Genomic DNA, 19406 nt, shown 5'->3' on the forward strand with positions numbered 1-19406 from the left:
AGGAGGTGTTACGGAGCCTCCTTAACTGACAAGAATACGAGGGATATTAACCAGATATATCTAAATACAAATCGCTAAGGAAGAGCTGTTAGGGAGTTTCCTTAACCACCAAGAAAACGAGCTTAAGTGTTCCCTAAATTTTGGATGAGAGGATCGTTTTCGGTGAGACCCGGGTTCGACTCAGACACCATACTTGGTTTCTGTTTTCAGTTAGTTTGGTGGGAGGGAGGGGAAGAGAGAGAGAGAGAGAGAGAGAGAGAGAGAGAGAGAGAGAGAGAGAGAGAGAGAGAGAGAGAGAGAAAAGTTCCTGACAACTAGACAACATGGTTTTTATTTTCCAGCGGTGTAATTGGAGGTGAGGAGGAGGGACGGGAGAAGAGAGGGAAGAGGAGGAATGGAAGGGAAGAGAAGGAGATGGATGGGAAGGGAAGGAAAGAGAAGGGAGGGGAAGTGGGGAAAGGAGTGGGGAAAGGGAGAGGGTTAAAGTGGAAGTGTGAAAGTGTGAGTCGTTTGATGGGGAAACGAGGCGAAGAAAAGCTAGTATTGAGGAAAGGAAGGTGGGGAAGGAAATGGAAAGGAAAATAGAAACGAAGGAAGGAAAGATAGGAAGGGAGAAGGAGAGACAGGGAGAAGGAGAGGGAGGGAGGGAGAAAAATTACAGTGTCTAACAGAGAAGGATGAGGAGCAAGAGAGAATGGAAAACAGGGAGGGACATGTGGTACTTCAATGTTAAAAATAATAATTGCAGGCCACATTAATCAAGCAATTAGCAGCTTCTTTTCGTGGAAAAATAAAATAAACGGTAATTTTTTGTTGTTACAGGTATTTAACGGAAAAAAATGGAAACAGCATACCAATTAATCTTGGCACCGAGCTCTTTTTACAAGAGAACGGTTCTTTTTTGTATCATTAATCACTGGCTCGCAACACACACACACACACACCCACACACACACACACACACACACACACACACACACACACACACACACACACACACACACACGCACGCAGAAACAGAAAACAGTTTTACGAAGGCGAGGCTACAGGATTATTGTCTTTGGTTTAAGTGAATTACCCCTTCATTGCGGGCGTTTTTTACTATTCCTGCCATTTCCAGGCGAGTTTACTCAGTTTAGGAAGGATCTGGAATGAAGGCAGACATCGACCCACCTCAGACCGTCCCGACCAAGAGTGCCCCTGCCCTCACCGACCCAACCCACACCGACCCGACCCAACCCAGTCCAACCCACACCGCCCCAACCTAACCCAGCCCTACCCAAACCGCCCCAACCCAAACCGCCCCAACCCAAACAGACCCAACCCAAACAGACCCAACCCAAACAGACCCAACCCAAACCGGCCAAACTCAAACCGACCAAACCCAACCCAACCCAAACCGACCCAACTTAAGCCGACTAAAACCTGATCTGGCCCAACCCAAACCGGCCCAACCCAAACCAACTCAACCCAGACAACCCATCCCAAACTGGCCCAACCCAAAACAACCCAACCCAAACCGTCCCAACCCAACCCAAGCCAACCCAAACCAACTCATCCCAAACTGACCCAACCCAACCCAAACCAAACAAACCCGCACCAACCCAAACCAAACCAAACCCTCACCAACTAAAACCAACCCAAGCCAAACCCGCACCAACCCAAACCAACCAAACCCAAACCGACCCAACATAAGCCAATCCAACATATACCAACCAAACAGAAAAGGCAAGTTTTATAGAAAAGAAAACTTCAGTTGATCACATTTCCTGTTTTCAAGCCAAGGTTCCGGCAATAAAAGAGAACAGAAATAGAAAACAGATTGTGCGATAAGATGAACAGAAGGAATATTGACAAAAAAGTAAATAAAGGAAAAACAGAATATATATATATATATATATATATATATATATATATATATATATATATATATATATATATATATATATATATTCCTTTGAATCCACAGCTTCATAGAAAAAACCGGGGGGGGGGGGAGGCAGAAAAAACAATATGTGCTAGGAAAAACAAATGGCATACTGACGAAAAAGTGTATAGAAAAAGTATAACGGCAAAAAAAAATCAGTGTATCTTTTTTTCTACAGGCCAAAGCTCAAGTAAAAAGGGCACAAAGGAAAAGGAAACGGAATGTACCGAAGAGGAATTACAGGAACCCTTCCCCCCTCCCCCCCCCAAAAAAAATGAAGAACAAAACACATACAGGACAATTAATATTACCTCAAGCCTAAAAAAAAAAAGAAAGAAAAGAAACTAGGTCACTAACTCGAAAAACAAGGAAAAAGAAAACGTAATGTACGGCAGGGGGGACTAACGGAGTATTGACAGGGTCCCAACATGGTCAGGAACGAAAAGGCTGGTAACTCCACCACAACGCCAAGCTGTGTCGATGTTACTGGCTGTTCTTTTAAAGCCAGTGTGTGGGGAGAGAGAACTGGCACACACACACACACACACACACACACACACACACACACACACACACACACCGCTCGCTGGTGCAATGGTATCATTCTCGCTTGCAATCTGGTAGACGGGAGTTTGCGCCTCGCTCAGGTTGTGAAAAGTTTCACTGACGAAGTGGGTGTGTAACTTGCAATACTTTGGTGATAGAAACTCCGTGTACAAACAGCTAGATAAGGAGTTTATTACAAGCTCACAGTAAAACAGTCTGCACTTCTCGGCTGCCTGATATCTGGGGAGGCGGTGGCTCAATCGGTAGAGAGGTGGCCTGCAGTCCTAACGGACCCAGGTTCGAATCCCGGCTGGGGCAGGGAACAGTTTAAGGATTTGAATTTCATTAAATCAGGCTTTACTGATCTACCAGAAGACCCGCCGACATGTCGTAAAAATACCCCCGCTAATACCAATACACCAGTCCTGTATGAGACAGCCCTAGCATGTATTCAATATGGACGGTGGGTGTTAGCGCCGAAGTGGTGACATGTAGAGGTGTATGGTATATAGGAGGACTGCTGGGCCTTGATAGCAGGCTGTGAAGCCTATGCCCAGAGTCGGACACATAAAAAAAAAAAAAAAAAAAATGATGCAATAACGCCGTCTTCAGGCGTGGGAAAGGGTGCTGACCTAGCAAGATTAGTGGGGACATGTATGCATGGGGGGGGGGGGGACATATATACATCGGGGGTAGACATATTGTGGAGAGGGTACACTACTCCCCCGGGTAGCTGAGACGGTGTCTCCTGACACCGGGAGTTAAATGGTGGTTGATTATGGTAGGAAGGCAGGACCGAGAGGTTTGTACAAGGGATAAGTATGATACAGGGGCAGTAGGGGAGACATGGCCATGTTGAGGGGAGGGAAGTAGCAGGATATATACATATAAGAAATACAAGGAGTAAGACATAATGGGAATTACACAATAATAGTTTGATACATGAGAAACAAGGAATAGATATGAGAGTTCTATTGTTGTTCTTCTTTAATTTTTTTTTTCTTTCTTTTTGTATTTTCTGTAGGATACACTGTCACTCAGTAATGCATGAAAGAAATACCATCATTTTCTAGTAGGCAGAGTGCTGTTCACAGTTTGGTTAAATGTTAGATGGCAATGGTAGTCACGGAATGCGAGGGCACTAAGTAAGGGGAGTTTCTATGTCGAGTGTAGGGCGTACAATGCCGGTAGCGACTCTGATTTCCTGGAGTCGACGTTCCATTTTTCTGACACAACAATGCACTGCACAGATGATGAGTAGAAAACCTATGAAAGCAATAACCACAGGGGGAAACACAACTGTTGGATGAACCCATGAACGGCTGAAGGCCAGAGAAAATTGATCCATAATAAAATCACTGTCACTGAGGAAGGTGAGCATGCGCAAGTGAGGGGAGGTGATGGTAATGTTGGCAGAAGGTAGGGTTGAAGGCATGTCGATTGGTTGAAAGATGTCATAGGAGTGTTTACGAACAGCTTGGTGATAGCGAGTGGCGTAAGTGATGACGGACTCTGATTTGACGGTACAATAGTCAGGTGCTTTGTAGAAACCACTAGCGGGGACGGAGCGAACGGAAGAACCAGGACACATGATTGTGACAGAGATGGGAACAGCAAAGAAGAAGTACTGGACATGGTTGAGGTGAGCATGGTGGACCGGGAGGTCAGGAGCTGGGACAAAAGAACAGGCCGAGTAGATGGAATGGTTGCAAACTAAAGCAGACTCACAGGGTGTAGCACTGCTAGGGAAGATAGCGAAAAGGTGGGCAGCACAGAGACGAGTGGTCGGAGTAAGGGAGGAACATTGCTGGAGGTCTGTGGAAGAAAGGAAAGCAACGGAAAGATGATCATGGGAGAGGAGGAAATATTCTGAAGGAACAGATACCTGTAACAAGGAGTTGTTGAGGCAGAAAGGGAAGGGAATGATGTGGAAAAGGTTAAAGGTTATGGCAGAACGGAGAGGAATATGGACGACGACGTATGTAGTGAGAAGAGTGGCTTCGAGAACAGGATAATAATATTCAAGGGAAGAGTAAGGGAGGACTGGGGAGAGACCGAAGGTGGAGTGAGCCCATTCCAGGACAGAATGGAGAGCTGAGACAGGTACTAAGTAGGCAGTGACACGTCCATTGATAGCATCGACCAGGATACGAACCAAGGTAGAGACTTGAGACAGGAGAGAGTCAACGGCCAGTTGGAGATTATCCATGTTGAGTTTGAGGTAGAAGAACTGAGAGATAACGTTGAGATCTGAAAGGTGGCGTTGTAAGATATCGATGAAATTGTTTAGAGTGGACGTGACTTCATTGAGTTGGGTTGTGAGCTTCTGTAACATAGTGTGTTGGATTTTAATGACTTGGCGTTGTGATTCTAGGGCTGAAGCTAAATGAGTGAGATCAGATTTGAAGCCAGAAATGTCACGGGCTGTAGCAACGCCAAACAAGCCACTCAGAATCTCACCGCCGAAGTCGAAGAGTCCTCGTTTCACACAAGAACGACCCACGGGTGTCTGAATGGAAAATGTGTCATTGAGCTCAGTGAATCTGTTACTTATGTATTGCAATTGCCAGGAGAGTGGGAGGAAAAGGTTATAGAGATACTCATTCGGGTTGTGTGTCCCCATGAGGGCCGTGAGATGGTTCCTGATTCCGTGGAGCTGGTGCGCGTAGGCAGGTAGGGCAATGGCTACGTCGGCCAGGGGCGCAAGATCGTAGCGCAAAGAGGCGATGTCGTTGATAAGCATTACCTCGCCTCCCGAGCCGACCAAGGCCCCGGGACGTACTCCACCATCGTCCTGACCTGACCCAGACCCCAGGAGGGTCAGCACTGCCAGCAGGGAGATCGCTAACATCGTACCTAGAAAATCAGGGTAGAGTTAATGGGGGAGGTCGTGAAGAGGTTGATGGGCAGAGCGCAGTTTGGACCGATATTGATTGGTTGATGAATGAGCAGGTGGAGATGGAGATGAAGGAGACTGAGGGATAGGTGGAGACAAGGTAGACTGAAGGATGGGAGGAGGGGAAGAGGGGGCAGGAGGTTGTGTAAGTGACTCTTCCAACACGAGGCCACGGGGTGCTCGCTTTAAGTCATCGACGTGGACCCATCTGGTGTCCCTAGTGGACAGGTCCTGGAGGTGAAATTTGTTGCCTTGTTGAGTGAGGACGCAGTAGGGCCCTGTAAATTTGTCATTCAACTTAGAGGAACGCGTATGGGAATGAGCAAAGACAAGATCGCCTACACTGATAGTGATAGGAGAGGCGGACTTATGTTGGCGCTGCAGCATATCCTCCTGAGAGGGAGCCAAAGTGGATTGGACATACTGGTGGATTGTCTGGAAGTTGGCCAATTTTAGTTTAACATAATCATCCATGTCGTAGATGGGTTCTGGCTTTGAGGATAAGAGAGAGTATGGGAGGTCCTTGTCAAAACCAAAGAGGACGAAGAAGGGAGATTCAGCAATGGATGCATTGATGGAACTATTGATGGAGGATGCCACTTGGGGAATCCAGTAATCCCAGGACGAACTATGGGAGCCTAGATGTCTGAGGCACTCTAAGATTTTTCGGTTGTGGCGTTCTACAAGGCCATTGGAAGCCGGATGGTTAGGCACGACATTGCACTTACTGATATGAAAGTGGCGACAGATCTCATCGAGAAGGCTATTGTTGAACTCTGCACCGTTGTCAGTAAGAATGGTATGAGGGGTACTGAACGGGCAAATTACGTGATCTACAAGAGCACGTGCAACGCTCTTCGTGGTCTTGTCGGAGAGGGGTACGAGGACACAGTAGCGGGAGAAGTGGTCGACCGCTACGAACAAGTACTCAGCGCCAGATTCTGTGAGAGGTAGTTTTAAGAGATCGATTGAGACAGTTTCCCATGGTCATGACGGGATTGGGTATTGTAAGAGAGGTGCTGGTAAGCCGGTTGATCCTTTGTGGCGGTGGCAAGAGAGGCAAGAGTCACAGTGGGCATTGATATCGCGGCACATGGTTGGCCAAGAGTATTTGAGACGTGCTTGGCGCAAGCATCGGTCTTTGCCTGGATGAGAAGCTTGAGGAGTATTATGAACAATATGAAAAACCTTTGGTATCAGGGCAGTGGGGACAACAAGTTGGCGTACTTCGCGATTGGGCATATCTTTGCCTGTTAGCAGTGTTTTCCTGTACAAGAGATCATCATCTAGCATGAACTCATCTAGTGATACTGGCAGAGTAGGTAAGGTTGAGGCATCACCAGATGCTAGGAAATAAATGACTTTGGACCACATGGGGCCTTGGCGCTGAAAGTTTCGAACAACTTCTGACGTTAGTGTAGTGTTTTCAGTTACTTCAGGCTGCAGTGATGTTATAGCTGCTGCTACGTGACGTGAGAGTGCGTCTGCGACTACATTCAACTTGCCTGGTACATATTGAAAAGTAGGATTAAAGTCCTGGATGATGACAGACCATCTAGCTAACCTACCTGTTAGGTTGCGATTCTTGAACAAATCACATAGTGGAAGGTGGTCTGTTTGGATATGCACTGGATAACCATAGACTATATCTCGGAAATGTTTCAAGGACCAGATTACCGCTAGCGCTTCGAGATCTGTGACACTGTAGTTATGTTCAGCGGTTGTAAGGGTGCGACTAGCATACGCTATTACGCGCTTCCTTGATGCTTCATCAAGTTGCATCAAAACGGCACCAAGTCCAGTGCCTGAGGCGTCTGTGCAGAGAAGGAAGGGTGTGGTATAATCAGGGAACGCTAGAATAGGGGCATTTACAAGAGCTGTCTTTAGCTTTTGGAAAGCCTGTGACTGGTCGTTAGTCCAAACAAAGGGCACATTCTGCTTGAGTAAGTGGGTCAGAGGAGCAGCGATCTGTGCATAACTCCAGATGTAGCGACGATAATAGCCACTGAGGCCCAGGAAACTTCGTACAGCTTCGGTAGTGGTAGGTTCTGGGAAGTTAATGATTGCCTTAGTTTTATCCTCATTAGTATGAATGCCTTGTGCATCTTCGACATGGCCTAGGAATTTGATTTTCTTTCGCAGGAAGTCACATTTACTGAGATTGATTTTCAGGCCTGCGAGCTGGAGGTGTTCAAAGACTTGCTGGAGTTTGGTAAAATGATCAGGGATGGATTTACTCACAACAATGATATCATCTAGGTAAGCAAAAAGAGAGTGTCCCATCATACCGCTGAAGACTGAATGGATAAGTCGCATGAACACGGAAGGAGCATTTCTCAGACCAAAGGGGAGTCTCTTAAACTGAAAATGTCCGGAAGGGGTGCTAAAGGCTGTGACTGGGCGAGAGGACTCTTCCATTTCGACCTGCCAGTACCCGCTGAGGAGGTCTAAAGATGAAAAGACTACGTTATTGTCACCAAGGGATTCTAGCAAATCAGTGAGGACAGGTAACGGGAAACGGTCTGGAACGGTGACAGAATTGACCTTACGATAGTCGACTACTGGTCTAAAGTTGCTGTCCTTCTTTGGTACTAAGAAAAGTGGGCTATTTCATGGACTGACGGAGGGTTCAATAATGTCCAGGTCTAACATGTTCTGTACCATTTGATCTGTTTGCTTTCTCTGGCTGTGAGGCAATCGATACGCTGGTATGTAAATCGGCTGAGTTCCTGGTAGTAGTTCAATCGTATGTTTGACAAGGTCTGTTCTACCCATCGGTTCACCGGGTAAGGCAACCACGTTTCTGTACGAGGTCAGAAGATCGAGGAGTTGAGGCGTATGTTCTGGGAAATCTGTGCAAGTGAGATGTGAGAGCATATCGGGTGAATGTGTTGGCGCAGATCCCGTAGAGTTAATAGTACATACACCGATTGGCGTATCATCAGTCTGAATAGTAGGAATTGGGGAATCCTGGCACACCTTTACGGCCGCTGGGTATACGAGGAAGTCTCCAATCTTTACACCACTTTTAAGTTTTAGTGGAGCATTTGTGACATTGAGCAAGTACAGGTAGCATAAACTGTCCTCTAAGACTGTACACCATGCTGACTCATAAGTCAAGCCATTCACACAACACGTCTCAGGTAGGGTTAGTACATCCACTCCTTTCGCACCGGCAACACAAACAGAGACTTTGGTGAACTCATGCGGTAACAAAATTGTGCACGTATTCGTTACTGCACGTTTCGTCTCTGCGTGTGGGAGAAGATCATTCAGACTGTGTGAGGTAGGTAACTGAGACATGTCTGAGTCAGCGATAGTGTTGTCGGGAGAGGATGTAAGAGCCATGTTCGAGGGCTGAGAATGTATCAGGGGACATTGAGGAATTTATGTCCTTGCTCGCAGTCAGTAAAGGAATGATCTCTGTATTCTCAGATGATGATAGTGGTGGTTTGGGCTGGGTTGGACTTTTTGGTAGTGATAAGGACAGAGGTAATTGAAGGACTGATTTGATCGTAAGAACAGGACGGGGACATTCCATAGTGTAAACCGGGAATCCAGAAATGTCTATATTACCACAAGCAGGTAATAATGCAATGGAATGTTGTGCCATGGTGGAGAAACCAATAAGGGCATCTGCAGGATACTGCAAGTCATTAGTGACATGAAATTCAATGAGGATAGGGGGCAAAGCTCTGTGGAGTTTGACTTCAAGGGTGACTCTTCCCTTAACCTTAAACTCTGAGCCATTAACACCACATAAGCAAATGTCTGGTGGTTCTAGGAAACTGACGTGGCTGTGATGGCGATGAATAATCTGTAAGGAATTTTCGGAGATGAGATTTACTATAGATCCTGTGTCCAAGAAGAATGACGTTGGTATGTCATGACTGCTTCCGAGAATGACTAAACCCGAGGATGTTATGGGACCTACATGGCGGATGGGGAGTTGGGTTTCTGGTTCTACGTGATATTGGTCCGATACAGGCGCGGCGCTTCCCCCGACTGTGGGCGGTTGAGGTAACGACATTCCTCAGTGGTGTGAGTCGTGCTTGATTTGTGGTATTTGCAGTGTGGACGACGTGAGCGGGAAGGCGTATGCTGTCTGGTTTGGGAGTGAGGACGTCTGTATGTACGGTTGCAACTGGATGCTCGATGTCCAGGATGACCACAGTACCAGCAAAGAATCGAAGATTGTCTGTTCCGTCGGGCGCTAGATTGATCACGACCTGCGGTAGGAGAGCGATGTGTGGCAGGTCTGCCGTGTGTGGTGGGACGGGAGCGAGATTGGTCTGGGGTAGTGGAGGTGTGACAGACTGAGGAGGCCAAGGGTTGGGTGGTGCCCTGACGCGTGTAGTTCGAACCTGTTCTTTCATGAATGGCTTTAGTGACCTGAATAATTTTATCTCCTGGATTGAAACCGATTTCCAAGGCTAGCTCTCGCTGTTTAGGAGTATGCCAGTGAAGGAATCTGAGGTAACCAATTAAGTCAGCAAAGTTGGTGAGTGAAAGCATTGGAACGCCATTCTTGTCTTCTAACCATTTCGTGCCTACCAGTAATTGGAACATCTCGCTACTAGTTGCTTTCATGGCGGCGGCAGCTTCGCGGAGCTTGGCATATTGCGCTGGGACGCGCAAGTCCTCATCTAGTTGGTTTAGGAGATTAATGAATCCCATGAGAGATGCGGTATTTGAATGCTGGCAACAAAGGCTGATGAGTTCCGTACGAAAATCAGCAAAGGTACGAATGCTATCGAAATGTCCTGCACGGATCGCGGATCCGATGTCCGATTTGCCATGGTGCAAGCGACCAAGAAGGTAAGCTACTTTGAGCGATTCCTTGGTAATTTGTCTATTGTTTATTTCTGTTTCGACTTCTCTGAGGAAATCATAGACAGACCAAGTTGGGTCCTGGCCGGTAAATTTGGGACGATTGGCATCGTCGAGATAGATAGACTGTGGAGGGTTGGCCATGGCTGGAAGTGTAGAAGTGGCGGCAGGAGAGGTGTGGGAGAGAGAGAAGGTAGTGGCAGTTAAGGGCGAGGAAGATGGGGTATGAAGGGAGGCAGGAGAGGGAACGAAAGGGGAAGGAGTAGAGGAAGAAGGGAGTGTAGGATGGGTAGGAAGTGATTCTGCGGGAAGTGAAACGGGAGTCTCAGGTACAGGGCGGTGGTACTCTTTGCCACTTCGTAAATGAGTGATTGTGTTAGAGTCGGCAGACAGGGTATGATCAGGTGATATTTCCGGGTCGAGAGGGCGGGCGTTAAGCGGTTGATGTGGAAAATATGACATTTAATGCGGCAATGGAAGATGAAAGGATGAAGATGGATACGTAGGTGGAAATGTATAAATAACAATGAGAGAACGGAATACACGAGGTGTGAAAATGAATGAAGGTGCGGGCATGGATGGTTTAAATAAAATGCGAAGGATGAGATGGATAATAAATAACGTAGGTGAAGATGAAAACGGGGCAATGGAAATGAGATGGAGTATTTACAATAACCAATCTGTAGAGAAAATCGAGGATAATCTCTATAGAAAGGAAAGATATACTATAGTTACACAGTAGAAACGGGAGTGTCGAGAGGTATGACGTGCAGGGTGGCTGGGCGGAGCTGGGCTGGGGCGGTGGCGGGGCGGGGCGGGGCGACGGGGCGGGGCTGGGCGGGGCTGGGCTGCGGGGTAGAGACAGCTGGGCAGAGAGGAGAAGAGATGCCGCGATGAATCACTGGCAGGGAGTGGCGGTCTTACTTAATGCAGACCAGATGCGGACGACAGCGGAGGCCGGTGGTGGGTGTGGAGGGCAGATGTCGGCGCAAGGCAGGTGTAGAGCTGGTGAGTTGCAAATGCAGAGAATGGTGGTGGGCAGGCAGCGGGCAGACAGTGATAAGTGGCAACGTGGGGGCAGGAGCTATGATGAGTCCGGAACAGGTGCTGGGAACAGGTGCAACAGGTGCGTAGGTCGGCGACGGTGACACGTGCGGTCAGGAACAAGGCGTATGGGTGCGGTTGTTTGAGAGGTGAGCACTGGTGAGAAAAATGGTACACTCGAAAAGCACAGCCAAGGTATAGAGGCACGGAGGAGGGGCGAGGCTGGCAGATGCGAGTCGTCCTGTATCTTGTTGTATCACAAAAAATCCAAGGAGGCGGTCAGAATGTGATGGTTCGAAACACCGCTGCTACCAAATGTAACTTGCAATACTTTGGTGATAGAAACTCCGTGTACAAACAGCTAGATAAGGAGTTTATTACAAGCTCACAGTAAAACAGTCTGCACTTCTCGGCTGCCTGATATCAACTGATGCAATAACGCCGTCTTCAGGCGTGGGAAAGGGTGCTGACCTAGCAAGATTAGTGGGGGCATGTATGCATTGAGGGGGGGACATATATACATCGGGGGTAGACATATTGTGGAGGGGGTACAGGTGGTTACTGTCCCCCTTGAGCAAGGGGACGGGTGTGTGAGTGTGTGAAGGTCACAGCCTTGCCCTTAGATTGGACTATATGAGCTTTCAGCTTCCTTCCAGGAGGGTAAAAGCTGACGATCACGACCATCAAGTGATCCTGACCGACCCGGTGAATTACACACACACACAAACACACACACACACACACACACACACACACACACACACACACACACACACACAATTCACGATCATGTACCGAAATTCTCCCATGCACTCCTGGTACCCGACAGCTAGGAAACACACACACACACACACACACACACACATTTTGCTTGCGTGACTCACACTGCACGGAATCTTTTCTCCTATGTGGCTTAACCTCTTCACAACGTTGATGTTCACTATTGCACACATACCAGAGAGAGAGAGGGAGAGAGAGAGAGAGAGAGAATGGGTGTACGCTCTAACTTCACACACTCTATCGCCTCTCCCAGGAACGTCTCTTCCCCATCCTCACTTCTATGTACACATCCTCTTATATATATATTTTCTTGTGTGTGTGTGTGTGTGTGTGTGTGTGTGTGTGTGTGTGTGTGTGTGTGTGTGTGTGTGTGTGTGTGTGTGTGTGTGTGTGTGTGTGTGTGTTTCTTTCCCTCCCCAGCTTCCTATGCACCATAGAGGAAGGATTAGGGTAGAGTCGGCGTGAGAAGGCTCCGGTGAAGCCAGAGAACAGTCAAACGACCATATTGGTCAAGTCAAAAGGTCACGGCAACACCTACCTGACGAAGAAGATTGCTGTGCATTCCTACCTCTATGGCTGTGCCCATAGAGGTAAGAGTCCTAATCCTACCTCCGTGGGTGTGGCCATGAGATTATTAAGCCTTTAATACCTCCAGCTGTGTGTCCACCTGGTATTCCTCAGGGAGAATGCCAGAAACAAAGTAGACTTCATTCTACCTCTGGTTTTAGTTGTAGTTCAGCTGTGGGTGTGAGACGTTCTGTCCTAAGTTGTAACTCACCATCAAATAATCTAAGTCTCCAAAAATGGCCACCACCTGTGCTGCATTTGGGTGTAAAGAAAGAGGAGATAAGAAATCTGACCCATCCATTACATTTCACCGGTGAGTATCTTTAGAGTGAATTATAATTTGTAAGTGTACATTATGTATATGACTGGAGTTAGTAAAGTCAAGCTGAATATTATATAGAATAATAGATATAAACTTTTTTCATAATGTGCTGATGTATATTATTTTAAATCATCTATCTGTCTTCCATCCTTCATTTTACCATATGTTCTTAAATGATTCCTTTTTTTAAATTCATTAACTACTTTCTTTTCTCCTTCCATTCATAACCTACTTTCTTCCTCATTTTTTCTGTTTGCAACTAAGAAAACACTCGCGCCTGGTCAGCGGAACCAAGTCAGACAGCTGTCAAAGGGGTCGCCTCCATGTTGGTCGAGTCAGGTCTGTCGGCCTCACTGTGACCTACCCGTGGTTAATCCCTTATGCCGCCTCTACCTACTCCTACCTCTATGCTATGCACAGTATAATACCCCCATCTTTTCCCCTTCCTTCCCTCCCCCTTACCTCCCCTCCCCCTCCTCTTCCACCTCCTCCTCCCTTTCATCTCTCCCCCCCTTCTCTCTCTCCCTATTTCCCTCTTTTCCTCCTTCCCTCCCCCACTCTGTCTACCTCCCTCTCCGTCTCCAACCCCTACTTTCCCTCTCTCTCTCTCTCTCTCTCTCTCTCTCTCTCTCTCTCTCTCTCTCTCTTCCCCTTTTTTATAGAGATTGCCCCAGTTTGGGAGTTTTTCTTTTTTTCGTTTTATTTTTTTACTCTGTTCTGTGGTATAATCTTTTTTGGTGTGTTTTACGAAAGCTTTTTTCCTCGTGACGGGGCAGTACATTACGTAACTCTCTCTCTCTCTCTCTCTCTCTCTCTCTCTCTCTCTCTCTCTCTCTCTCTCTCTCTCTCTCTCAGTCTATCTACCTATTCATCTGTCCATCTTTGTAACGCTCCATCTATCAATTTACGTTTCTCTTTCTATTCATCTATTGATGTATTTTTATCCATCTAGGAATCTGTCTGTCTGTCTGCCTATCTATCTATCAATCTCACTGTATATTATTGTCTATGTCAATCTCTCTCTCTCTCTCTCTCTGTCTATCTGCATACCTATCTTTCTTTCTATCCATCTTTCTGTCTATTTATCTAATTATCTATATATCTTTCTGTATACCTGTCACTCCATTTCTCTCTCTCTCTACCTATCTATCTATCTATCTATCTCCCATAATTTCAGTACCAAAGTTTTTATTATACTCTATTCTTCATAGTACCAACAAATTTATTCGACTTAAAAATTTTCCAGGACGTGTCTTAGAATTTATTCAAAGCTTCACCAGATTATTTTATTTTATACACACGAGAGAGAGAGAGAGAGAGAGAGAGAGAGAGAGAGAGAGAGAGAGAGAGAGAGAGAGAGAGAGAGAGAGAGAGAGAGAGAGAGAGAAATTAATGTTTTTTTTTAAGTTTATTCCTGCAAAGTGGTGGTAGGTGAGGGCGCGAATCATCCACTCACTCGATGTAGTAATGTCTCTTTCTCCCCTCCCCCTTCGTCCCTCTTATTTAATAATTCGGTAATTTTCTCTTTCCAGGGATAAAAACAGACTCTCTCTCTCTCTCTCTCTCTCTCTCTCTCTCTCTCTCTCTCTCTCTCTCTCTCTCTCTCTCTCTCTCTCTCATGCAGTCTGGGCCATCAGTAACTATGCATTAAATCATCATGCAATGGATCAATCAACAATCATGCAGTGGCTCTCGGTTCATTATTGCACATACCAGAGAGAGAGAGAGAGAGAGAGAGAGAGAGAGAATCCACTGTTTGTGACAGTACAGTAAGCTTTCCATGTTCATGTATATATGTGTGTATGTATGTACGTATGTTTGTATGTAAGTTTGCTCTCCAGTCGATTAGTGTGCACATAACCCTTCAGTACATGTGTGCGATTATCATCAATTGTACTTAATTCTGCAATACCTTTTAGCTCGCACGAATTTCCATCACCTCTCCAATCCATCCTGCTGTCACATTCATCACCTTATTTCTCTCTCTCTCTCTCTCTCTCTCTCTCTCTCTCTCTCTCTCTCTCTCTCTCTCTCTCTCTCTCTCTCTCTCTCTCTCTCTCTCTCTCCTACACTAATTTCAATCTCTACTTTTCCCACAATCATGGCCGCCCACTCCTGCCCTTCCACCGTGCTACTCTTCTCTGCCGTGCTTCTAGTCGTCCTTACAGCCCCTGGCACAACCACAGACGGTAAGCAGAGAGAAGTGAAGCAGAAATATAATAAAAGAATACAGGAAATACAAGCAGAGCCCCCCAAAAACAAAAAAATAAGTTAATAAAATAAACAGACACGCCACGACAGATGGTACTCAGAAAACGAATCGTAAGCAAAAACAGACGACAAAAACATAAAAAGAAAATCAAACTGACAAAAATGGTCATTGTACTGACGAAAACTAAAAAAAGAAATATGTAAAAACAATAAGGAAACAAGCATAACCCCGTACTAGAAACACGTAAGTAAGAAAAAAAAGAAGAAGAAGAAGGAAAACTAGACGTACAAGAATAAAAACACACACAACAATAAAGAAAGATGCCATCCCACTACAGGCTGTCAGTGAAAACAAGAGAAAAGACAACAAAAGCACATGCAACAAATCCATACCCACAAATATCGCCAATACATAAAGTTAAATAAAACAATGATAAATTTTGGGGACAGGACGAGAGGCGATTTGTTTTTGGCCACCCCTTACGCGATTAAGGCATCTGGCAATAGGTGGATAGAAGGCAAAAATAATCCTTCGAAATCCCAGATCTGACTCAAAAGCAAAACACATAATCATATCACTTTCATAAAAATCTGAAAATCCAATGAGAGAAAAGAAAAAATATAGTATGCTCACTCTAAACTGACAAAGATCCCTAACTCCATTTTACCTCTGTTGATGGCCGAGTCCAGTCAAATCCATTGGTCTATTTGACTAGTAACCAAGAAGACTCATTCCTACCTCATAGCTAAACTTCACCAGATTTCAAGCAAACAGGATGTAGTATTTAAGATACAGGAAATTACAGGACTGACTCAGTTCCGTCAGATGAAACACTGACAACAGTTAAGATTAATTAGGCTTCCCCTGAAAGCAGAAAGTCTCTCCGTTTTTTGTGATGCAATGTACCCCATTTTCTTTAACCGCGAGCGCTCCGCTGGGAATGCCACATGAATTAAACATTGGCTTTTTGCTGGAGAGAGAGAGAGAGAGAGAGAGAGAGAGAGAGATCCTAGCTATCAGTCGCCAGCTAATTCGTACAGTCGAGGAGAAAAATACCGTTTCACTTTTATCCGAACAACTATGAAACTCGTACACAGTATTCTGAAAAGTCTATTGGATTCCGACGATCACATTACTGGGTTTCGAAAGTCATCGCTCAATTTTTCCCACCTATCGTCATAAAGTGGATCAGTATTTATGTCCACAATTGTACATTAATGAGGTTATGTAGCAGCTTTTCACACCGGTGCTCCCACCTTAAGCTGTGTAAAATCATTGGGATAATCTGGAATAGAGTATGAGTTGTCCCGACCATGTGAGTATTAGTGGTAATAATATTAACACTCTCAGGCTTCCATGACTCACTCCAAGCTAAATAAAATCATCTGGAACTACCTGGAGAAGAATACTGGAGTTCCCCCTACCGTGAGAGGGTGCGATATTGAGTAAGCCATTTTCCTTGACACATAATACACCTTAAGGAGCCACGTGAATTAAATATCCGTTTTTTGTTGTGGCGTGGCTGGTAATGGAGGTCATTGTTAGTGGTGGTTTGGTAGTCTGTCTGTATGGCTATGGAAAGGGACTAATAAAGAGTGCAAACCGTGTACCCTGCATTCAGTTTATTGTTTATTTATGCCACTTACTACGAGGGGAGGTGATGACCATCGTCTGCTCACTTGATGCAGTCCTGCCTTTTTCTTCCTTAGGTGACTCTACACTGGGCAAGAGGTCTAATGGTTTCCTGTAACCTTGCATTTACAACGCTGGGTGGTAACCATATAATCAAATAACGGAGTGATGTGGAACCTACTATGGTGCCACTGTTAACTGGCTAGAGAAGTAAATGCGGCGTCCATCCGGGAACCAAACCTCCATACCTTTCCCGCCCCTCACTGTGGCGAGGCGCTCTCTATCGTATGAGGACCTGGGATTCACTGAAAGGAGAGCCTATAGTGATGGTCGCTCGCCTCGGGCTGATGGGTCTGCTAGGCCAGAGAGACCCGGGTTCCACTTCTACTACTGCTACTACCACTAGTACTTCTACTACTATTACTACTACTACTACTATATAAAAATACCATGATGAAAACAGAGCCTCCCATTCGGTGGCACACACACACACACACACACACACACACACACACACACACACACAATAAAACCGTGACTCCCAAACTGGTGGTAGTTCCCTGCCTATCAAAACGGAAAAAAGAAAAGAAAAGAAAAGAAATAAATCACAATTATCGAGAGAAAAAATACTATTGATAAAGGGACTAAAATAATTGGGAAATAATCACAAAGAATACTTGGGAATATTGTGCACAATAAACACCCATCCATCCATTCAACTATCCATTTATCTGTCTATCCATCCATCCATCTATCCATTCTTCCATCAGTCTATCTATCTATCTGTCTATCCATTCACCCATCTATCTATCAGTCTATCCATCCATCCATTCATCAATCCATTCACCCACTCATCCATCCGCTCACCCATTTACCCATCCATCTACCTATCTATATATCTAACCATTCATCTATCTATCTATTTTATCAATTTATCCATCCATCTATGCATACATCCACCCACCCATCCATCAATCCATCCATCCATCCATCCATTCATTCATCTATCCATCTATCCATCCATCCATATTACGCAGTTGAAATTCTTTGCTTCTATATATTATCCCTCTGGTCTAAAAAGCCTCTCTTAAAGACAAATAAATTCCTCTTGAGATAGCTAGATGATGATGATGATAATGATGTAGAAGAAGAGGAAGAAGAGGGTTATGATGACAACGATAAAAAAAAAATAGAAAAAGAAGATAAAGATAATGATGACACCTTTAGTGGTGAAGCAATTAAGCCAAAGTAATTTACGGTCACTATCCATGGAATTTGTTACTATCTTTTTTTAGTATACCCTTTAATTACGTGACGAAATTCTGTCCGCGATTTACTTACCACCAAGTAAACAGACCTTCAGGTAGATTTACGGTACCGTTTACACAGTCAAGCACACACACCACAAAGCCAGTCAGGAGACAGGACGTGTGTGCTGGGCAATCTCCAGGTCCTGTCCTCCTCACTTACTAATTTTTAATCAGCCCATACACCACTGACCGGGCTAGTGTATGGCCCTGCCTGCATTACATGTGCAGGGAATCTTTCAACAACAACAACACAGTCAAGCCCAATTTCAGGTGTCTGTGTGTGGGTGTGTGTGTGTGAAAGTAAGTAGCGCAGTCTTCACATTAGCTTCATTATCCACACTTTCTCTAACTTGAGAGAGAGAGTAAAAAATGTACCCTGGTACATCATCTAACTTTAATGTACAATTGTGCTTCATAACTCAGAATTCTGGAGTTTGGAATTTATGCGGTGAAAGTCCACCTCACTTATTTATTTTTATATGGCGAGAAATCACTGTGATCTTGCCGGGTATTTTTGAAGCAGAAAATTGAAGAACAAAAATGTCTTTACTTTTTGTATACAGCAGATGAACAGAGGAAGGAAAAAGAAATTAAAAAAATATTCAATACACCACGTCCAGCACTGGCCATAGAAATATCAGGAGTCAGAGGTATTTAAATATATATATATATATATATATATATATATATATATATATATATATATATATATATATATATATATATATATATATATATATATATATATATATATTGAGGGGATAGTTTAAAATATATTTTTTACACATACAGTCCATTCTATGGCCTATGGTGGACTCTCTCTCTCTCTCTCTCTCTCTCTCTCTCTCTCTCTCTCTCTCTCACACACACACACACACACACACACGCACACAGCTGTCGTGCTGATAAGACCCGGAATTAAGGAGATGAGAAAGGCACAATATGGTAGGTGAAAAATAAAGATAATATGGGAAGGAAAAATAATGGCATAACAAACCATAAATAAGGAAAATAAAGGAGCAAGAAAGCAGTAAAATAAAATAAAAATGGAGTCGAAAATCAGGAAAATACTGTCAGTAACAAGTCCCACCATAAAATTATTCGTGGGGAGAAAAATATAAAATATTAATGGCAGGAAAATACAGAATGGCGATAATTATTTTTGCGCACGGCCCACACAAGCCCATTTTCCCAGCATCCACTCTCACTCCTAAATACTCGTATACTTCAACGCCCACACACGAGGACAAAAAAAAAAAAAAAAATGGTGGTGGGTTACGGAGAGAGAAAATAACTGCACAGACGCCAATGTCCTTTCCAATTATAGTAACTTAAAATAC

Source organism: Coenobita brevimanus, chromosome 104 (genome assembly GCF_032717465.1).
Source record: "Coenobita brevimanus isolate Jiangsu-jjx chromosome 104, ASM3271746v2, whole genome shotgun sequence".
In the NCBI taxonomy this organism is placed as follows: Eukaryota; Metazoa; Arthropoda; class Malacostraca; order Decapoda; family Coenobitidae; genus Coenobita; species Coenobita brevimanus.